The sequence below is a fragment of the Gymnoscopelus braueri genome, assembly GCF_963280865.1.
Source record: "Gymnoscopelus braueri genome assembly, chromosome: 4".
Lineage (NCBI taxonomy): Eukaryota > Metazoa > Chordata > Actinopteri > Myctophiformes > Myctophidae > Gymnoscopelus > Gymnoscopelus braueri.
In genome coordinates this window covers 50,677,159-50,693,186 of record NC_137605.1, presented here as the reverse complement: position 1 = coordinate 50,693,186, position 16,028 = coordinate 50,677,159, and the positions used below count along the sequence as shown (strand labels likewise).

The following is a 16,028-nucleotide window of genomic DNA, read 5'->3' as shown; positions in this document are numbered from 1 at the left end:
AGATGTTTTTTCAGGCGCATTTTGAAAGAAACCAGTGTTAAACTTGAATTTGAAAGGAGATATTTATATTGTGTTGAGTCTGGACTCTGGCGTAGAGGATTGCATCCTGTGCCAGAAATGTTTCAATACATTTCAATAAATAAAACATCCTTTAATGGATGGCATCAGGGCATTCCACATTTTGATGGCAGAGTATTAGAATGAGAATGTTCCCATATTTGTTCAACAATTGTACCATCAATTTGTTTTGGTGGTACAAGATCATGGTCACTCCCTCTAGTGTTGTGGCTCTGGGTCTCATTCACTTTGGAGAAGTAGTTAGACAGATATAGAGCTCTTCCTCGGGCAGGCAGAAGTCTGAACGTGGTTAAAACATCTCTCTGCTATCACTCTTTTACTCCCCCTTGCGTAATGTCTACCCCTATGCTGAAGTAATCGTATAAAAACAGTGCTCTTTTCATCAGGTTACTGGGAATGGAAAGTGTTCATTGTGGCACAATGGTTAATTAGGCTCCAGTAATCAGGCACAGCCAGCCAGCCTCCCTTGTAAACACCACAACAGCACAGTACATGCACCAGTGTGTGTGTGCGCGTGTGTGTGTGTGTGTGGGTGCGCGTTTGTTTGCATGTAGTATGGTTTAACCACTTAAAACCCTACAAACATTGTAAACCGGGGTCCCCCCAATGGCATAGAGCTATACAGCTAGAAGGTCCTGGGCTCGATTCCCGCCGGAGACGCTGTGGGTGCTGGGGTTGGAATAACGTGTTCCTTCCACACGCTACGTCCTACCGGGGAAACCCCCCCCCCCCTGTCAGGTGATAAGAAGCGGCCTGCTCACTCCTCATGCATTGAAGGAAGCATGAGCTCAGTTCGGGGCTCTCCCCAGGCTGGCAGAGGGAGAGTAGTGCCCAGGATTTACAAGCTTAGGCAATTGGCACTGGGTGAAAAAAGGGTTTAAAAAATGTGGGATAAAAACTATAGTGAAACTTGCGACGGGAGCGGCCCCTATTCAGGGAAAGATTAACTATTTCTAAAATAAATAAATAATAATATTTTATTATAGTTATATAGGGCAATTATAATGTATTAGGGCATATAAGGCTTATTAGCCAGGGATCCTTTTAATGCATGCCTGCATACAGTACATACGCTTGGTGTGTGTGTGTGTGTGTGTGTGTGTGTGTGTGTGTGTGTGTGTGTGTGTGTGTGTGTGTGTGTGTGTGTGTGTGTGTGTGTGTGTGTGTGTGTGTGTGTGTGTGTGTGTGTGTGTGTGTGTGTGTGTTCGCGCACATGCATTATACACTGCAGAATCCTGAGTTAACTGTGAGAGTTAAATGAACATTGGGGATTTTCACAGTATATGCTTGGGTGTGTAATTAATGGTGTGTGTGCAGTGAGAGAACACAGAGGTGGAGTCTGTATTCTGCCTCAGAGGACGGTCAGTCAGACTCACACACTCCACATTTAAATCTCTTCCCCCCAGCCAGAAGGCGCAGTGATAAATATAGTAACCTTTTCCTTTTATTCCCCCGGGGGGCCCCGAGCCAAGATTGATGTGCCTCCTAATCTTCCCTTTCTGTTTGTTATGGAATATGTATACAAATCAGATCACTATTCATGCTTTTTTTTCTAAAACTGGAAATGGAGACAAGAGATTATGTCGGCGAGCCTAAAAATGGTACATCGTTGGCCTGGTTATATTTTATATAACATTATTTTCGAATTGTTGGAGAGCACACGCTTGCTCGCGTGTGTCTGTATGATGTATGTGTGTGTACTAATGTCCGCCCTGCATGCATGCATACCAGTGGTGGAAGAAGTACTCAGATATTTTACTTAAGTAAATTAGCAATACCACAATACAAAAACACTCTTGTTACAAGTAAAAGGCCTGTGTTTAAAATGTTACTGGAGTAAAAGTACAAAAGTATTGGCATCAAAATATACTTAAAGTACCAAAAGTAAAAGTACTATAATGTTTGAAAATAGCAGATCTACAAGCTCACACCGCGTCGTGATGCGACGCGTTGTGATCTTGTAGATCTGCTATTTTCAAATAGCCTTGGTATAAAATAGGGCTGAAGTGGTTGATGTAACTAAAGTTTTCATATAATTGTAGTGGAGTAAAAGTACAATGTTTGCCTTTTTGAGATGTAGTGGAGTAGAAGTAAAAGTACTGAACATTGGAAATACTCCAGTAAAGTAAAAAATACTTAAATTGTACTTAAGTACAGTACTTGAGTAAATGTACTTAGTTACTTTCCACCACTGATGCATACGAACGTTTGTAAGTGACACGTTTGAGTCTATAGATTTGTCTTGCCGTTCACAAAGCTGTACAGTACGTACATATCTACTATATTTAATAGTGTAGTTTTAGTAAAGACAGACAAAAGCTGTGTAAAGCCTTGATTTGTGTATAGGTGTATCAGATGATGAATCCCACCTGTTTCATAAATCAAATGGGTGTTCATGTGTGCTCCATTTGCATTTTTACACGCCCCATTTAACACCATAAAAGGCAACCCGGAATATCCCAACGTAAAGCCAACTTCACTGTGGTGAGAACTCTGTTGTTGTGGGCTTACGAGTTCAACAGCGTCGCGTGTCAAAAAGAACAGATCTGCAAGCGTATAAGCATTGACAGCATGTGGACCTGTCTATTTGGCAAGCAAACGTGAATAAAATATATTGCTCTCCTCTCATGTGAAAATTAGAAGAAAAATGTGTCTTTTTTTAGGCTAATAAAGCATGGCAGGATATTACTGAACAATATTGCTCGCTTTTGCAAGAAAAAAAAGGTTAAAAAAAACAAAAAACAGGACATACTGGAACGTCGCTATCCGATACAGATTATGGATAAGAGTGTATTGACCACTAAGGAGAAAACCGTCCTTTAGATTAAAATATCCTAACTGCTGTCTACATCGGATAATGGACACTGATATCATCCAGGCTGCTTCATGAGATGGTAATAATACTCGTAGTCTGTTGTGTAGCATTCATTTGATAGACCAGTTTCATAATGGCTATTCAAGATGAATAACAACCATGACGTTAGAGCATGCATCTGTGGAACACCGGCCAATAATTGTGTTCGTGTAGACACTTGACAAAGTGGGATGCACCACGGTGGATTTGAACTCACAATCTCCTTTCTGTATTATTGTATGACTGTACCTCTTTACTTTTTGCAGACCGTTAATGAAGTATTCAATCAATCAATCAATTCTAATAACATGTGAATCCCACATACGACAGCAGACGTGAGTCTGTGTGTTATCTTAACGAACAGATCACCGTAGGAAATAACGATAATGAATCGTAATAAAATATGTGCATAACAACCATACAGTTATAATATAACTAGAGGGCGGATTGCCCCGCCCCCAGCTATTCATTTCAATGAAAGTGCTCAGTGGCGTTTTGAAGCACCCGGAAGCCTGCCGGAAGTAGAATTTTTGAGACGTTTTTGAGACGTTTCGAGCAACCCTAGAGTTATGAGCATGCGCACTAGTGTCCTATTTGCGTCCTACGGCAGCCCGTGTGTTGAGCTATGAACACGAGATATTTATTAAATACACTCGAGATGCATATTTATATGTAAATGCATATGTATTTATGTATAATATGTTTACATATTTGTATTATATTATATATATTTATATTTAGTATGTTTTGGTCGTGCATGTATTTCTCCCCACCTGCAGTTCCAGCTTTGGCCACTGGGGTGGCGGCTTCAATGTTTCTCAGCAACTCTGGGGGCCTGGTAACAACCCCCCGCTTGTTGAATGAGGCCCTTTGTGTGTACCCCCTAACTGCACAGTGAAACACTTATTAGCTCGCAGCACAAGCTTTCTGAGTTGACATGATGAGCACTGCCAGACTCCATTAGTCCGTCTGTCTGTCTGCGTGTCCGTCTGTCAGGGGGGACGGGGCACGGGGGCTCATCCCACTCTAAGCCCACACAGAGATAATGCACGGCTTATTTGCGCTCCAGAAAATTGCCCCGCATTAATATTTATAGGTGTTTTTTTTAATCTCCAATATGCATATGTAGTGAAATGAATCACCTCCGAGGTCAGTCATATAATTTGGCATTTATTTATCCCTGCTTTAAAAGTCAGAAGTGATTCCACTGTATTTTTCCGCAATCCTAATGTTCATTAATTGGCTTTATCTCGGGGGCTGGAGTGGCTGTCAATCAAGCTTAGATATCTTAATGCATCCACTTGAATAACTTCTCATTAAATAATGGATTTTTTGGTGAGTTCATGACTGTGCTCTGATGTGTGAATGTTTGTGAATGTTTGTGTGTGTGTGTGTGTGTGTGTGTGTGTGTGTGTGTGTGTGTGTGTGTGTGTGTGTGTGTGTGTGTGTGTGTGTGTGTGTGTGTGTGTGTGTGAGAAAGTTTCTAATGAGGCAGTTTTAACGAGTGGGCGATCCACAAGAGGGATGGGGGGGATGTGTGTGTACTTCTGGGCCGTTGGGTGCTGCGTTACCGGTCGCTATAGCGAGCCTGGCTCTTTAGCCGACTGGTAACGTCGTACACACCTACAGATCCAGGGGTCCCGGGTTCGCCTCCCGGCCCGGCGCCACTTTGGTGGCAGCGGTGTAAATAGGCACCAGTCCTCGGCGTTATCTAAATGCCGCGCGGTCGACTGCCGCGCATGGACTGGTGCGCGTGGACGCGCTCAGTTTATAGTATTTACTATTATTTTATACTTTATATATTCAAAAATAGGTAATAAGTCAATACTATGGCTTATTACCTTGTCATACCTGCACACAAAATACTCTAGCTGATAGAGACCTGTATTCAGCATCCCTTCTTACATTACACACTCGCATCCAAAACACCTCCCATGAGAAGGTATGGAAAATGTTAGTTAGTCAGTAATTGGTCCTCACTAAAACTAATTATAAGATGGTACCGGTTCTGTCTATTCTCTCTGCGTCTTACTGGTGAGCTATGGACAGTTCAATCATCAATCAATGGGCTGTGGGGTCCTTTTGTTTGAAATCACCACCACATATGTCACTCGTAGGCAAGTTTCTAAACTGTCCACAGCCCACCTCTGAGACACAGAGTGTATAGACACAAATGTTGCCATCTTATAATCAACCAATTATATAAAGATATGGTTGAAAATCGGTGAAGTGTTCCTTTAACTCAACCTCCAATGTATTTGTTCACAGTGTTGCATTACAGGCCCATAATTAACAAACGAAACACAAATATTACCCCCGTCGCTGCCATCCTACACCCCCCCCCCCCCCCCCATCCTAATGTAAAACAAACTAAAAAAGTTAAACGATAAAAAATCCATGATATTGTTATTACAGTAATAGTAACAAATTATACACACTAACATTGGCAGTATTTTGTTAACGAATAAAGCACAATGAGGGATATCAGGGGCTACGTTTCACAAGACAACTGCCATAAATAAAACATGGCCCTGGTTTGATGCCGATCAGACAGTGGCTGAGACGTTAATTTGTTGTTATTTTTAAAGGCTTTTTCTCTTCTTTTTATTTTTTCGGTCAAAAAGTGAAGATCCTCAGCATACAGTAATCCCAGAGAGTCAGCCCTCGAGGCAGGCTTTCAGTTTGTTGTGTGAAGGCTCGACCTTTTCTACAGATGGCTGGCATTCCAGCTCTTTGGTGTGAGGACGGCACGCTGCCAAAAGAATCCACTGACCAACAGAGGAGCAGCACCCAGAAGGGAGGGCCGCCCGTCCCCCCACCCACCCCCCCCACCCTAACCACTGCACACCGCTCCGTCGAGCCTGTCACTACCCAGAGAGTACTCCGGAGACCTCCCGTGCCTTTCATTTGTTCAAACTGCGGAGCGTCCTCAACTCCTGCAAACTCCTCTCCCGCTCCTCTCTCTCTCCCATGCCTTCATCTCCTTTTCTCTCCCTTCACCCTTCATCTGTTTTTCTCTCCTCTCCACCTCTCTAGTTCTCTTCTTCTTTTTTTTTTGTCTCTCTGTACCTCTCTCATCAAACGTGTGTAAGAGGAAGCACATCTCGGCTCGTTAGAGGCGAAACGCCAGGCGAGCGCTCCGCCGTGGAGGTGAAGAGACACCTAGTGGCCGTGTCGGCGCATTACACGGATCACTTAGGCAAAAGCCCTCCTCCTCCACTTCGAAAGCTTCACTCGTGCTTGCCGGGGAAAAAGGCAAATAAAACAAAACTATTGAGAAGTAATTGCTGATGATGTGTGTGCCCTGTTCTATATTAACCCATTAAGACCTGGAACGCATCTGTGTCACTTTAGATTTCTTTGGCTATTCAAAAATAGCAGATATACAAGCTCATAGCGCGGCACCGAGTGCCGCGCTATGAGCTTGTATATCTGCTATTTTTTTCAAAATGTTAGGATTTAGAAAACATTTTTAAGAATCTCCTCAGGTCTTAATGGATTAAGGAACTGTTTGTAGAAGCAGGGGGGAGGCGTCGTCGTGCAGCCACGACGCGGAGGGGGGGGGAGTGTTGGAGGTACTTTGAGGTAAAGAAGTGACAGACAGACAGCACAGAAGCTCTCCGCTGAAAGGCGATCACTGGGCGTACGTGCGTGGATATCTCGCCGACTGCCTCTCCCGTCTTTCAACTCCCCCCGCCGCGCGGTTCTTTGATGTGCGGGTGCCGTGTCACTTTGTCTGACAGGCCGTCTCGCGGAGAGGGACGCGCAGACAGGCAAGCATACTCGACTCACCACACTTTTGGAGCCTCGGCGCTATACAGCCTCCGGGGACTCAACAAGACTCATTAATGTCGCCGTTCGCTTTCATTTGCTGTTTTTTTTTTTTCTTTCTTTCTTTTTCCCTTTTTCCTTTTTTCTCCACAAGGCTAGCGCGCATCAAGCTTTTGTATTCTGTCAGATCTGTGACGATCTGTCACTGCAGTCCAGCTAACGCCTCAGCACAAAGACAGATCATCTACAACAGTGGGCCTTGAAAAACAGAACCGAGATGGAATTAAGCACTCGGCATGGTACAACAATACACTTCACCGAAAACAGCCGATCTACAAGCACACAATGCATCGCGGTGCGACACATTGTGAGCTCGTAGACTGTCTATTTTGGAGACATTTGGAAACACTTTGCCTTTACAATGGCATGCCCAAAATAGGGACGCCAGATTGAGAATGGTTTAACCCATTAAGACCTGAGGCGATTCTTAAAAATCCTAACAGTTAAAAAAAAAAAAAATGTTTTCAAGAAGCGTGGCACTCGAGCTTGTAGATCTGCTATTTTTGAAAAGCCAAAGAAATCTAAAGTGACACAGATGCGTTCCAGGTCTTAATGGGTTAACCCATTAATACCTGGCAGGGGTTGACACTAACACCTGCCCGCCTGCCCGGGGCAGGTAAATAAAATGGTAGGGCAGGTGAAGTTTGCTATCTGGTTGCCCCACGGGCAGGTGCACATTTTGTCTCTCCAGCTCTTTATTAAACAGAAAATGCCTTTTCGGGTCAGGATACCAATTTCATCGAATCAGGACAGAGAACTTCAAAGAGCTGGAGAGACAGGGCGACCCCTGTTACTGAAAAAACACTCTATAGCAATGAGTACTATCAGAATATAGAGCTTTAACCCATAACAAAAGCCTTTTTGTTTTAACCAAAAAATATCACTTACCCTACCTTCAACCCATAGTCATATTCATAGCTATTTAGATATTTGGCATAAATATTGAGGTATGACATTTTTTATCGTGCAGCCCCATAATTTAGTAGAAAGTAGAAAGTAAAAAAATAAGTGTTTAATTGAACGGTAATTCAAATTTAACCTATCATTTTATAAAGGACGATTTACTTTTCGGGCAAGTGGGAAAGACCTGTGGGCAAGTAGAAAATGACCTGTACTTGCCCGACGGGCAAGTACCTCTGAGACCTTAGTGTCAACCCCTGCCTGGAAAGCCTATAGGTTCTTATACCCTTCATTCCGGGAAAGCCTCTGTGTAATTAGTTTTTTTGGTCAAGGATCCCCAAATTGGTATATATTTGGCCGCGGACCCCCATCTGAACATGTTTCGTTCCAGGGACCGCCAGAAGAGAAGATTTATGTTTAAAAAAAAATGCATACATTATTAAAAGTTTTTCAAACATTTTAGATATTTTTTCCAAATTTGTTCAAAAATAGCAGATGTACAAGCTCGCGCTGCGAGCTTGTACATCTGCTATTTTTGAATAGCCAACGTATACATTTAAGTGAATAAGTTATGAATGATTTTTTCAGAAGACTTAGGTTAGGATTTAGAAGGCGTTTTTAAAATCGGTCTCAGGTCTTAATGGGTTAAACACACACTGTCTAGCCTCGCGTAGCCAGACTCACGTCTTCTGGAGCAGGAAATGGATTCTCTATGGAGCGGTGCCAGACCCAAATCGCAGAGTGCAATTTTTTTTTGCACTCGCAGATTCGTCTGATCACAGGCTACACACTGTCACCCCGGGACGGATGTGACGAGTCCGAAGCGCTCCTACCGTAGCGCTCCTACGTACCGTACAGTACAGTACAGTACAGTACAGTACAGTACAGTACAGTACAGTACAGTACAGTACAGTACAGTACAGTACAGTACAGTACAGTACCATTGTGCACAGTGGCTCCATCTGCAGTGTTGTAGCCTGTGGGAGCGGTTCTGCTGTGGTGTTATCGTGGTATAAATGCACGCCGAGTCCGTTTTCCCCGTTTAATTGCTTCATCATCAGCATGAATAAAAAAAAAAAAAAGCTGACTGGAGTGGGAACGGCCGCCCACCCGCCACGCACCCCCGCCAGAACAAAGGACAGCCATCAAGGGCCAGCTTTGCTTTCATCTCTGGTCTGCCTATACCAGAAAAAAAACACAAACATGCGTCAGCATGCACGCGTGTACACACACACACACACACACACACACACACACACACACACACACACACACAGCCGCATAGAAATGCACTTAGGAACATTAGCATGGGGGTTACAACATAACCCACATGCTAAAGAGAATGTTTTACTTAAAACAGCGAGCCCAGAGATACGTGTTGACTGCCACGCTGATGGAAAGGTGGACCAGTTTAGTTGGGCAGTAATTAAGAGACACCACACAAGAGTGATGGAGAGAGAGAGATGGAGAGAGAGAGAGAGATGGAGTACATGGAACGAGAGTGGCAGAGAGTACGCGCAGGTGGCGGCTTGTCCTCCCACTCGCTCGTGGCCATCCCAGCGTTAAAAGCCTGTCAGCGTGAGGGCCAAACATTATGACTGTCAAGGGCCACAAATGAAATCAACAATTAGCTATCCTCCCCGCCGCAATTTAGCTAAGTATACGAACACTTGATTGTGCAGAGGAGAGCGCGGTGCTGGCAGCTATAGCCGTATGTATAACCGAAGCCCCATTTATCTGCTGCTCATCACCGCGTGGCACCGCTTTTTGGTGCCATTTTATAGTGGGCTCTCGGTTGGGGCATGATTCTGTACTTTGAAATGCAAAATACTACTAGGTGACCCTGTTGTGCCAGCCGGCAGTCAGAGATGGCGATGTGTTTTTTTCCGTGTGTTTCAGTGGATCAACGGTGTTAATGTTCAGGTGTTCACAAAGTTGGTTCCAGGGAATCTATAGCTGTGAGTGAGGAGGGTTGCAGCCAAGGTCCATCTCCTCTGGTGGGGAAAGTTTCTCTCCGTCTTTTACTTGTTAGCGCAGAAGGGAATTGGTATGCTGATGGTATGCGTAGCCACCCCGCCGAATCAAATGTATATACATTTTAGAAAATGCTGCAATGTGTTCCAGGGATCCCCAGGGGGGCTGAGCATTTGAACAGTGTATATCTCTATAAGCTTGTAAGCAAAAAGCTTATAGTCTAACCGTCTTATGTTTAGTTGCTCCTGTGATGGATGGTGCGTTGTGCAGGAACCTCGGGCAGTCTTGTGGACAGAGCGCGCTCATCTGGTAAGGGAGGGGGGGGGGGTGGGGAGTGGGGTGCGGCGAGAGGCAGGTCTTAACCCACTAAGACCTGGAACGCATCTGTGTCATTTTAGATTTGAACCACTTTAACAATTATTTTGTACTTTGTCTATTCAAAAATAGCAGATATACAAGCTCACCGAGTGCCGCGCTATGACCTTGTATATCTGCTATGTTCGAAAAATCATGAAAATTTGTGAAAATCTTTGAATATATATATATTTTAAAGCGAACATTTGTAACTCAAATCTTTGCTTCTGGGAATTCTACAAATGTCTTCTAAATCCTAACAGTTTTTTGAAAAAAAGTATGTTGCTATATCCAGTGGTTCTTAAACTGTTTCATGTATGAGCTTGCAGATTTACAAGCTCATAGCGCGGCACTTGGTGCCGCGCTATGAGCTTGTATATCTGCTATTTTTGAATAGCCAAAGTATACAATCATGGTTAAAGTGGTTACACAGATGCGTTCCCGGTCTGAATGGGTTAATGTTGGGCTGATTAGGAGCTTAGGGCGCTGGCAAACTCGAATAGAGCCACGGGCGTGGCAAACGTCAGCGCTAACTCACCTTAGATTAGAAGCCCCGCGGACCCGGCACCCGGTAACACCGGCTGACACCTTCAAAGCAAGAGCCGCGGCGGCGGCGGCACTGGCATTTCAATTAGCCCGCCGCCCCCCGCTTTCCACCTCCCCTCGCCGTGCTCCCCGAGTCCGGACAACTACCCCTGTTTTCCCCGTGAGAACATCCATCTCCTTTATTCCCATCATCCCCCCCCACCCCCCAACCCCTCCCCCTCTCCCCCCGGGGTTTGATCTCCCACTTTATTCCTTCTCACACCTTTTATATATAGTACCGGACATCATGATGTAAGTTTATTATGGAAGCCAGTCAGCGAGTCACAGAGCCCACAGCTTTTGTGAGGGTCTCTGATCCACTTTGATGAGAGGCCGCCTATTTTTTTAACGGGCTGCCATCACACAGAAGGAGCTCTTTCCCTTTGTTTTGGAAAGAACACAGAGGTTTTATAGGTATGACAGTTACAGAATGCCACAATTCAGCTCTTTAGGACAGTGGTTTTTTGAACCCTTTTCATATCAAGGTCCATTATTTATTGGGCATTTGAGCCACGGACCACCATTTGATGAGATTTAGCCTCTCGGACCCAAAACTTTGAATATTTTGTTGTCGTTTGATAAGATTTTGTCCACAATTCCATGCTGTATTGATGTTGGTACGATAGGATAGCCTGGTAAACACCCCCTCCCTCCGGAAATCTCATGCATTGCATTGCATTTGGTTTCAGGAAGGAGGGTCTGGGATTGCTCACAGAGTAAAGCTGCCCGAACCGCTGCGCATACGAACCAATCAGCGGCTGCTAGGGGCGGGATCATCCAATCACCTGCCTAGTAGCTTGAAAAAATGAAACTCCGTCTGTCATCGATTCTGCGCCCGAAGTCTCAGATGCAAGTACGCTGTGAAACAAAATGTGTGTCGCAAGCTTCTTCCATTTGACGGAGTGAGGTTAACGATAGGAGAGATAACAGACAAACGTTGATCCAAATAACAATTCTTTAATTAAGTAATGCAGATGTTTAACAATAATTTAACTCTTGAGAGTGTAAAATGAAACCAAATGGACCCGTAAGGGTCCATTGGGTCCATTTGGTTTCATATTACACTCTCAAGAGTTAAAGATCTATAAGGGTCCATTTGGTTACCAACTCTCCATCATTTATCTGGGGACCACCTGAAACCCCCTCAAGGACCACTGGTGGTCCCCGGACCACTGGTTGAGAACCACTGCATTACAAAATAAGAGGAGGTAAACATTCTCAAGCATTTAAGCGCTTAAAATAATTGTCTTTATTGATGTTCTAGAGTACCTTCAGGCAGTTCAGAGATCACAGCTGGCTCCTTGTACACCTTATTTATTTATGTATTTATTTATTTAAAATCAATCTTGTTTTTGGTTCTGCTCTCTTCTTCGTGTGACATACAGTAGCACACAAGTACACGCTTGCAGTCTAACACAGTGGCTCCCAAACTTTTTAGCTTAAGACCAAAAAGAGAAATTTGATGTTTGCCCGGGGACCCAAACTACTGGAAATTGCAGATCTACAAGCTCGCAACGCATCGCTTCACACCGCGTTGCGAGCTTGTTTTTTTTTTCATTTATTTATAAAAATTAAAAAAAATAAAAACAGTTTAAACTTTCTCAATCTTTTGAAACCTTTACTCGCGAAAAATCGGTCTGCGACCCACAAATGGGTGCCGACCCACTGTTTGGGAAACAGTGGTCTAACACACAAAAAATGCACGCACGCTCACACACACACCCTCTGACACACAAAGCACGGGTTGAGAGATACCGGCTGTAATGGGCTTTCTTCCTGGTGCCACCGAGGCCTGGCGGGGCTCTGACCTCTATTTGGACGCCCAGAGAGAGAGAGAGAGCGAGATAAAGCCCTGTGATGAGGAAGCCATTAAAGCTAAGGCCAGGTCACAGTCAACAGCACAACACACATCTCCATCACCACCACCACCCGCGTGTGTGTGTGTGTGTGTGTGTGTGTGTGTGTGTGTGTGTTTAGTCGATGTCGTACAGAAAACGTGTATCTCCATATTAGTTAAACTTTTTACGTAATTCATTCTCGTAAATGAATGCCCGACTTTATCATACAAGAGCAGTGGTGTAAAGTATCTAAGTACAGTTACTCAAGTACTGTACTTAGGTACAATTTTGAGGTACTTTTACTTTACTGGAGTATTTCCAATTGTCTTTTACTTTTACTTTTACTTTTACTCCACTACATCTCAGGCAAATATTGTACTTTTACTCCACTACAATTATTTGAAAACTTTAGTTACTAGTTACTTTGCAGATATAAATTATCACGTTATAAAACATACATTAACCACTTTAGCCCTATTTTATACATAGGCTATTTGAAAATAGCCGATCTACAAGCTCACAACGCGTCGCATCGCGATGCGTTGTGAGCTTGTAGATCTGCTATTTTCAAACATTTAGTGCTTTTACTTTTGGTACTTTAAGTACATTTTGATACCAATACTTTTGTACTTTTACTGAAGTACATTTTGAATTCCGGACTTTTACTTGTAACAGAGTATTTCTACATTGCAGTATTGATACTTTTACTTAAGTAAAACAAGTGAATACTTTTTCCACCACTGATTGTGAGCTTGTAGAGCTATTTTCACTATTTCTGACGATTTTTGACTCAATTTCCTGAAAAGTAAAGTTTTTTGGACATAGGGGGTTTCCGAACCGACAGCGACGATTTGTGTGTGTGTGTGTGTGTGTGTGTGTGTGTGTGTGTGTGTGTGTGTGTGTGTGTGTGTGTGTGTGTGTGTGTGTGTGTGTGTGTGTGTGTGTGTGTGTGTGTGTGTGTGTGTGTGTGTGTGTGTGTGTGTGTGTGTGTGTGTGTGCGTGCGTGTGCGCATGTGCACTACTCCGGTGCTGTGTTGGTAGAGTTGTTTTACTGCGTGTCGTAAAACAGAAGGGAGAAGCCGTGGCGGCCGTCACACCCAGTTAACTACCGAAATTGAGCCGATAAGACATAAAAAAACACTGGTGTTATTCTTTAAGAGCAGGTATTACTTCAGTGAGACGCATCCCCCCGTCCACTCTCTGTTACTTTTATTTGGCTGCTGGTACAACATGATCCTCCATGTCATGATGTGCAGCTCCTCCTCTCACCCCTGACGCCCCCATCATCGCCGCTGTCGGGTGCAAACCTTGTATGTCCAAAACTGTTCCTTTTTTACATTACAACCCTGTGCCCGTTGGGCACCGGCCGACTCGGGAATGATGCAAGTTGGGAACGATGCAAATAGCGAATGCAAGCCCCACCCAGTGTTGCCAGATTCTGTGAGAGAAACAAGCAACCGGGTCTAGGAAAACCAGCCCAAAAGAAGCGACTACGAGCCACATGAGTACTTTAACTCTTTCACTGCCAGACTTATTTCAGAATGTGTTGTCCCATTGCCAGGAAAAAGGTGCATTTTTCCTCTGTTTGTTTTTTAACATTGAAGTGAATGGAGCAGCAATTTTTTGGATAGCGTTATCTCCTAGTTCCTTTGAGATAAACCCCCCCAAAAAAATCCAAAAAAATCAGAAAAATTAATTTTTCTATTTTTATTTTTTTTTCATATTTTCGTCTTTCCGTCATTGGCCATGATAGCCATAGAGCCATCGGACGGGAATTCCCGTCCGGGGCAGTCAAAGAGTTAACATGTACATCAGCTATTTGAAAATAGCAGATCTACAAGCTCACAACGCGTCACGATGCGACGCGTTGTGAGCTTGTAGATCGGCTATTTTCAAATAAAATCTCGCGGGGAAATTATAATAAGCAGATCTGGCAACCCTGATAACCAATAACCGCTGTAACCGTCTGTCTGTCTGTCTGTGACCCTTTTATGCCCTTGTCCCTTTTGTGTGCATATATGGAGGTCCCTGATGGTCTCAGGTCTATGACCATATATGGGCATACGGGGTGGATCGGCGTCTGTGGAGCATGTCTGAAGAGTGCAGACTGACAAATGGCAGGTGTGGGGAATTTGCCAAATCAGGCTTAGGTTGGGGTTGCCATGGCAATCAATTGGCTCATTTGGGCCACTGCCAGAGGGTGGAACGGTTCTCGAGATATGTGGATTACAGACGTACATACAGAGATTCGGTGCAAAAACACTTTAAGATAGTGGAAATAAGCTGATCTACAAGCTCACAACGTGACGCAATGCACGGCGTTATGGGCTTGTAGATCTGCTATTTTCACTACTTTTGAGTGACAATTTATTGTTGCCCGACAGCAACAATATTAAAGCTGCAATCCGTGAGTTTTTATGTATTATAGGATTCAAGCAAATATATATCACTGAGTCAAGCAGGATTTCATCCTTGGACAGTGGAGATATTGGCCTTATGAGCTTCCGGCAGGGCTACCCGACACCAGTGGAAGGGTAAGGACTAGGCCAGTGTATATCAACCCTGGCAAACGTCCCAATTTTGGGCCGGGGCTACTGCTGAGGTGTGCCGCGCCGTTTGAAGGAGGTTTTTAAAAAAAAGATTTTGAAAAAAAAAAAAAAAAGATCTTTTTTTTTTTTTTTTTTTTTTTTAACAATAATAATAATCAGGCATGCAAACAGCCCCGAGGTGAAAGGGGTGACAACATGCTGTTTTTTTTCGGGTCAGGTGTCACACTATTGCCCTATTTGGATTCAAAACGGCAAGTGGAAGCTGAAAAGCTACAAGTTTGCATGTCTGAATAATGCAAAAACAGAAATATTTGTTTGCATTTGCTTTTTTTCTCCCCCATATATTTTCATGATAAAAAAGTGCGTATCGTATCGAAATCGTATCGAAGTTGTGTGCCCAATATCGGTATCGTATCGTTTCGTGAAATGTGAAAATCGGCACACCCCTAGTGTGTGTATATAGATATACCGTATATATATATATAATTATATATACCGTATATCTAGGTGTGCCCTGGGATTTTTTGGCTATGCCAGGTGTGCCTTGGCACAAAAAAGGTTGATAGACACTGGACTAGGCCTTACCCTAAACGTACGTACGTAACGAACGTGTTAACGTACTCTACCGTTCAGATTAAAGTCGGGTAGTTCAGTCGGTAGAGCATTCACCTTTAGACCACAAGGTTCTGGGTTTGATCCTGTGCACTGCCGACTCAGCGTTTGAGCAGGACGGCTTGAGTAACTTAAGACGTGTGGTATAAGTACTGGTAGCTGATAGGTGATGCGCTCCACCTCAGCATCATCCAGGGGTTTAGCAGCACACTGAAAAGGGGGATAGACACCCTCGTTCTCGGCTGATACCGAGGCAATACGACACTCCGACCTACAGTATACTTACTTACTTATACTGTGGCACAGAGTGCCGCGCTATGAGCATGTAGATCCGCTATTTTTGGAAAAATCTTGAACATTTGTGCAAGTATTATATATATTTTTAAAGGATTTTTTTTCACTCAAATCTTTTGCTCCATGGGGGTTCCCTAGAACAAAAATATTTTCAGATGG

The 16,028-nt window shown here is 43.7% G+C and overlaps 1 protein-coding gene across 1 annotated transcript in view; it reads left to right on the top strand.

Moving 5' to 3' along the window:
• LOC308083633 (activating signal cointegrator 1 complex subunit 3-like) overlaps positions 1-16,028 on the top strand; it is a 256,275-nt gene that overhangs the window by 157,769 nt on the left and 82,478 nt on the right. The gene's annotated exons all lie outside the window — the stretch shown is intronic.